The sequence below is a fragment of the Pinus tabuliformis genome, chromosome 1_2 (genome assembly GCF_031772625.1).
Source record: "Pinus tabuliformis cultivar Carrire ecotype Pingquan chromosome 1_2, CPIR1, whole genome shotgun sequence".
NCBI classification, from domain to species: domain Eukaryota; kingdom Viridiplantae; phylum Streptophyta; class Pinopsida; order Pinales; family Pinaceae; genus Pinus; species Pinus tabuliformis.
In genome coordinates, this window is record NC_142298.1 from 80,239,369 (window position 1) to 80,246,977 (window position 7,609).

Below are 7,609 nucleotides of genomic sequence, written 5' to 3' on the forward strand. Positions count from 1 at the left end.
TGGGAACTCCTTGGGGAAGTTCCTTAAAACAGATGATGATAGAGCTATTCGAGGTATTTTCACATATGCCAGAATATGTGTAGAAGTGGACCTGAGTCAAGGATTACCAGATCACATCACATTGAATTTTAATAATTCATTGTGGACACAACCGCTTGACTATGAGAACACAGCATTCAGATGTCGCAGATGCTTGCAAACAGGGCACCTCCAATACGCCTGTCCACTGGCCAGAAAGGAGCCTAAAGGGAATAAGAAACAACAGAAAAAACCCAAAGGTTGGCAGCATACTGAACCACTGGAAGAAGAGGAATTGAAGACAGAACCTACAAGCATGCAAATGAGACAGGAAAGCATACAGGAAGAGATTATCCGGGAGCCTAACTTGGGGAAAAATAATTTGAAACAGCAACAAGAATTACAACTAGAAGTAAGTGGCATCAAAAGAACACATGGTTCTGAAGGATCGGAATCTGACAAAGAACAACCAATGAATACAATGGAAAACCAGCTTGCCATTATTACTCCCACTCCCAACACTAGAGGTTGGCGTAGAGTGGAGAAGAAGAAGGACAGGAAAGCATAGGCCAGCTGGATCTTATTTTACTTATCTTGTTTTTTTGGCACTTTATTGTTTCCTGATTACAGGAACAACGCTTTTGCATATGCTTTAAGCATCTACAAAATGTAATTTTTTCGTATGAATAAAATTACGATTTTTTTCTACGATTAAAAAAGAAGAAGAAGAAGAAGAAGAAGAAGTATATTGATAAACCAATTGTTAGTTTTTGTAATTGCATGGTTATGGATTATTTAATAAAATTGTAAAATAATGTTTTGGATATAATGACTATTAAAAATATTTAATATTAGGACACATTTATTATTTATTTTAAAAATTATTTATACATGTACATGTAAGTTTTGTGTAAATATAGTTAAGTATTACTTGTTATGAACTTAATAGGAGTTTGTTATGACATTTTAGTTAATATAAAGGATTGAATGTATAAATAAATAGTAACAATACCTGGTATTATGCATATATAAATAATGAGCGATAATTAGTATACAGAAGACGTGAAAAGCACAATTCAAATTCTTTTGGGTTAGGTACACTAGGCTACATCAATAGGTTTACTACAACTGCTATTCATGATTGTGGGGAAATATATCTTCGATTTTCCAATAAAATTTTCCTTTAGGAAAAATTACTCTCTCTTTTTCCCTCTCTTAGACACATGTCAATATTATCAAAACTAGACGATGATTGAATCGAACCCTGGAAATATGATTGGATTAAAATTAGAAACAAAATTGTGCTAAAAAATCAGTCAACCAAAAAATACGTAAAAGTTTCAAATTTTGGAAAAAACAAACAAAAACAACAACATATAATTATGTGAATTCAAACCATTATACACGAATCTATGAAGATGAAAAGTTTCTCATGTATATGGCAAGTAAATATGCATAACATCAAAATAGCACCAAGTGAAATCTATATCTAAACCAAAATACATCAACAAAGAGGCTCTAAATGGCCTTTGGAGCATAATCAACTCAAGAAATTATGAAAATAAACCTTTGAATTAATTTCAAATTAACCTCACAAAACTTTCCAAACTATCCTTCATCAGCTCTCCAAAAGATCCCAGCAAATTTTCCAAAGAAGTCCTTCAATCTATTCTCCAAATCAACACAAAAAAATTCAATTCAAAATTTTCATTACCCAAATTAATTATACGAGTGAAATGGAGGGTGGAGACCTCTTTAAATAGCATTAAGGTCCTTACGGTAAGATTTGGTGTTGCAACTTTTTTATTTTATTGAATTAAATAAATAAAAAATCAATTTAGGTGCTTCCATTGTTGGTTGCCTGATTCCATACAAAACTAGTTAATTTTAGCATTTATGTTCACTTCAACACACAATTAGTCATTATTGATTAAAATATTTCAACTAAATCAATATAGCCCTAAAATTAGTTAGATTAGTTGGTTTTGTCAAAAGTAATACACACGCACAACAATTAAATAATGCATATGGATGTTGGGTTATTATGAATTATCCTCATATCTTAGGAATTATTGTAATACTAAACAAAATAAACACTTGCATGTTTACATTTTGTGAACTCAATTCTACCATGTTATATTATCTAATTTGGATCGTAACATTGGGTGGTAGAGAGGATGGTTATTATAATGTAGACGGGTATGTTATGACACTAACGAATAATATAAGGGATCACATATATAAATAAATATTAGTTCGTCATAGTACTAGGATTATATGAAAAATAAGTGATAATTAATGTATATAAGAGGCATACTAGTTTACATGAACAATTTTACTATAGGTGATGTTTATGAATGTGGGGAAGTATCCATTGAGCTTCCATGTGAGGTTTTTATTTATAAAAAAAAAATATATGACTTCTAAATGTTAGCTTCTATGTTCGTGATTTCTTTAAAAACTTTTTTGGATAAATCATATAGGTTTATTAAGGTCGACGTGTTTCGAACCACTTACTGTGGCTCATTATCAAGACAAAGATGGATAGTCTAATCCATTAGAAAATTATATAGTAGAGATACAACAACTCAATCCAAAACTACACGTTCTAGATTAAATAAATTTTATAAAAAAATATATGGGTTGAAACTAAAATTAGAAAAAGTGGAAATATATTAAATATTATATTGTTAAAATAAATGTTAAAAACTAATAATAATTAAAATGGAAAAAGAAAAATAAAACAAAAAAAGGTCGATTAAAATTACAAAAATGAGAAGAATAAAGCAAACATAAATTGTTATAATAAAATTATCATATCAATTGTTTTATATATATAGAAAAGAAAAGAAAAAAAAAAGAGAGTAAAATATTACAATATGATTAAGAGAATCTCAGGTTGGGGACAAAATATAATAAAATATTTTAAATTAAAAAAGAAATAAATTTAAGCATATATAAATTATAGATGAAAGCAAGAATTATAAAGAGAATAATCCACAGAAATGAAGAAAATTAAATAAATCAAGATAGACTCAATATACATAACAAAAATTTTTGAAGGAAAATCAAATTATAAGGGAAAGACTAAACCAAAATGAATTTTAAAATAAATAAATAAAAATATAAATGAATAGAAATAAATTTTTATAACCAAATTTAAATACAAACACTAGAAAGGGATTAAATAAATTAATAAATTACGGATAAAAAGAGCAAACAAGAGAAGAAAAAGAATCGCCTAAAAGAGGAGGGAGAAAAAATAAAGGACCAAACCTAGGAATAAAGGGATGGGAACCAACAACTACTAATCTTCAAACCATCATCCCTATTTAACGCATTCGGAAATTTTTTAATTTTGATAGCCCCCCTTAATCTCTAGTGATGGAAATGATCAACCTTGGTGATGATCGGGGAATCCTCAATACAAATATTGTGTTTTGTCTTCTCAGCATGCTCGACTAGAGTTGACGAGCGATCCCTACCCTGTTTAATGTCAGTTGTGTGCTCTTGAATCCTTTGACTTACGGAACGACCCGTTTCTCCAATAAAGGGGGTCCCACGTGAACACAGGACCAATAAATATATTTCATGTTTCCAGGTTCTACAGGGTCTTTAATGAATCTTATGGAGCTACAAATGGTGTCCGTGGGTCTAAAGGTAGACAAAACATTGTGCTTCCCAAGGATCCAAGCAATCTTATCAGTAGTCCCTTGGATAAATGGAAGTTGAATGCCATAGACTAATTCTCTTGGATTTTTCCTTACTTTTGGACCTTTTCTTGCCTTTAAAAAGGCTTTAATACCTTGGTTATTTATTATAGCCATTCATTTCAAAAACCTTAAGGAGATGGGTTTTCTCATTCTCCAAGTGAATTTCATCAAGAACCCTTAAAGCATGAGTAGTTAATGTACTGAGAACTCCCATATTCTAAGCAAGGAAGTGATGGGAATCAACATGAATATATTGTTCAGTGTGAGCCTTCTTACGAAAGACCTAGTGGGAGGAAGAACCATCCTCTTTCTTAGAGATCATAACATAAAGGAAGGACAGACTTCCATTAACCTCAGGCTCCATGGTGAACTTGATTGATCTAGATTGATTGTTAAGATGTTGAAAAAACATATCTAATTTATCATGACTATGAGGCCACAAGATGGAGGCATCATCCACAAACATTTTCCATAGCTTTGGTCATAATTGGACTGAAGCCAAAGCCTTAGATTCAAAATCTTCCATGAACAACTTAGCTATTGTGGGAGACAGCAGAGAGCCCATGGTAACGCCATAAGTTTGTTCATACAATTCACCCTCGAAGCTTAAAAAAATCGAGGTAAGAAAAATCTCAATGAGCTTGGTTGTATTAGGATCAATGATGTGATTGATTACCTCAACACCCTCATTATTAGGGATATTGGTGTAAAGTGAAACCACAATAAAACTGGCCATAATGTCACCAACCTCATTAATAGGGATATTGGTGTAAAGTGAAACCACATCAAAACTAGCCATAATATCACCAGGCTCAAACTTTACATCCTTTAACTCATTAAGAAAGGAGGAGGAGTCCTTAACAAATGAATCAATACAACCAACTAGGGGCTTGAGCTTCCAGGCTAAATATTTAGCTAGAAGATAAGTCTTCACCCTGCATTAACCTCCCTTCTCCTAATATCGTTCCCCCATCATTAACCTCTTCTCCCTTCTCCTAATATTTTCCCCCATCATTAACCTCTTCTCCCTCCTCCAGTGTTCCCCTATCCGTTATTGATAAGGCTTGTGAACCCCCTCCTTTCACCCAATCACCGGTCTCGATCCCCTCTTCCCTCGACATTCATGTTGTTGAGAACAATCATTAGAATTTTGTTAATAATAATAATTATAATAATTATTATCATTATTATTGTTATAATATTGTTATTTTTATTATTAAAGTTATTAATTACGCCAAAGGCATTCTCTCTATGGAATTTTATGTGCAGATATTGTTCATTGCAGCGAATGGGTGAGCTTACATTTCATCCTCCTTCATCCTATTACAATATGACACATGGACCAATGTCTTGCCCTCATGTGACTGACATCATTGGGCTTGTACACATTTCTCATCCGGCGTGGACACCTGCTTTGATAAAATTGGCTCTCAACACATGTGTTGTGCAATTACACATTCACGACAACAACCTCTTCACTAGCCTATTCACCAACAATGATCTTTCTCCTTTCGCCTTGTCCGAATACGCCTTTCTTTATGTGAGTGCACACACTCGGTCTAGCCGAGAGAATAGAATAGAACAGTGTAAATGATAACAACCACCTGGTTTTCCCTTTGTGGCTACAAAATGTGTGAATTGATTTATTGAATCAAAGGCTCTGATCTTTCTCCCCGCGTTTCAAACTTGCGACGTGATTCAGTTCGTTGCTCGACATGAATGCCCCCTCAAAAGGATATTTTAGATCGACGTGATTTATTTTTCTTCTCTTCGCTAAATGCCCCTGTTATTTCAAAGAATCCAGATGCCTTTTCCACCGTGGTGATTAGGAGACATACTAGAATTTTTGTCTCATATTTTATGCAATAGGGGATTGCACCATGGAAGGATGGTTGCACACAATACATCCCAAGTGCTTGAGATTGCATTCTTATAGAAAGAAGTATTTTATGTTGCATGGGAATACTCTCATATGCTTCAAGTCCTCACCCAAAGACAACAAAAAGGAACCTGTAAAAACAATGCATATCAACCCATGCATACGAGTTGCAGACAACGAAAGAGAGAATGTTCACAGAAAAGTCCTATTTGTTTTCACTTTATATGATTCCTCTAATCATGATGATAACCTTAAGTTGGGAGCAGGGAGTTCAGAAAAGGCTGCCAGGTGGATGCATTTTTTAAAAGAAGTTGCTTTACAGGCCCAACCCTGTCAAGAAGACGAGATTTTAATTTATTCTAAGAACAAGAGGCTCTCTTCTAGGTCTAGTACCAAAAAGGAGTCTGCCCTCCTCAGAACAACTATTGATTTGCATATTGTACAAGATGGTTGTCTATAATGTAGCCAACTACTATTGTTGTTGCACCTTCACCGTGGATAATTTTTGGTCGTGAGAATGGATTTCGATTATTTGAAGAGGCAAGAGATGGAGAATTTAAAAGCAAGTGTTGGGGTGATCATGGAGTAGTGATGGTAGTTGGTGTTGTGGATGCAACCTGTGAATCAATATTTGATACTATTATGACTCTTGGGCCCTCAAGTTATTGAGAACTTGGATAGTCACACAGACATTGTTCACAAACAATTCCATAGTAACTAGATTCCTTGTACAAGGGATTGACACCAAGAGATTTGTTGCTACTTCATTACTCGAGAAGAGAGTACGATGCCTCCTATGAGATACTTTATCATTATGTGGAGCATAGGAAGTGTCCACCATTGCATGGATTTGTGCATGCCTGCATAAAAATGGGAGGATATGTAATATCACCATTGACTCGTCCCCAACAACATGCATCTACAGTGGTGAAACACATGCTAGTTTTAGATTGGAAATATTGGAAATCTTATTTACTATCTTCCTATGAAAGGAATATAGCTCTTAAAATGCTTGGGTGCATTACAGCCATGAGGGATATGTTCAAGGCCAAACTAGTACATTATCCATATTCTGAGTTATCATCGTGTGAGCTAATTAATTAAAATGCAACAATGCAAATGGATGGAAGACATGTAAAAGAGGGCACAAGTCCAATGACAGAAGAAGAACAAAGCTTTAATGTTAGATTGCAAGTGCATGATAGTTTCCTTCAAGCAAATGATTCAGCTAGATCTTTCCTTCAATTTAGTGATGCAATGGATGAATTTAGTGATGCAATGGATGAATTCATTGATGTACCAGAAGACTCAAACTATGGATCATCCACACTATATTTCGATCAGTTCTTAGAACAATTTATTTCTTTGATAATCGCAAAATCCCTATAAGCGACTCATTCATCGGTTTACCTGCAAGCGCCGACTCATTCACCGGTTTACTTGCAAGCGCCTTTGCAATGGGCACGGGTCATGTGAATCCCAATGTTGCCTTGGATCCTAGTTTCATCTACGATCTTGGAATGGACAATTACGTTATTTTGATGTGTAGCCTTAATTACGCAGCAAAGAAAAATCATATTCTAACAAGGAATGCAACATGTTGCCCCAAATTACACTTTGCACTAGAGATCTCAACTATCCATCATTCTATGTTGTGTTTAAGTTGCATAGTTTGGTTTGTATGACGAGGAGAACCGTAACGAACGTTGGAGGAGCACCATGTGTATATGAAATGGTAGTTGAGAGCCATGGAAACATAAATATAACTGTGGAACCGATGACACTCGCGTCAAAAAACAAAATGAAAAGGCGACTTATATAGTGAGATTTGAAAGCAAAATAACAACTAACAACAAATCTAAAGGACGACAAGAATTCAGTCAAATATTGTAGAAATGCGTGAAAGGTGGAATGTTATTCATTGCCAGTCAGGTGGCCATAGCCTTCGGCGTTCCTTTTCAACTTTAGGTGAAATTGCTAGTAATAATGATGATTTGGA

The 7,609-nt window shown here is 34.2% G+C and overlaps 1 pseudogene; it reads left to right on the plus strand.

Annotated features, from left to right (window-relative positions):
• Window positions 1-5,611: 5,611 nt before the first annotated feature.
• Window positions 5,612-6,714, plus strand: LOC149204523 (protein ENHANCED DISEASE RESISTANCE 2-like; annotated as a pseudogene).
• The last annotated feature ends 895 nt before the right edge of the window (window positions 6,715-7,609 follow it).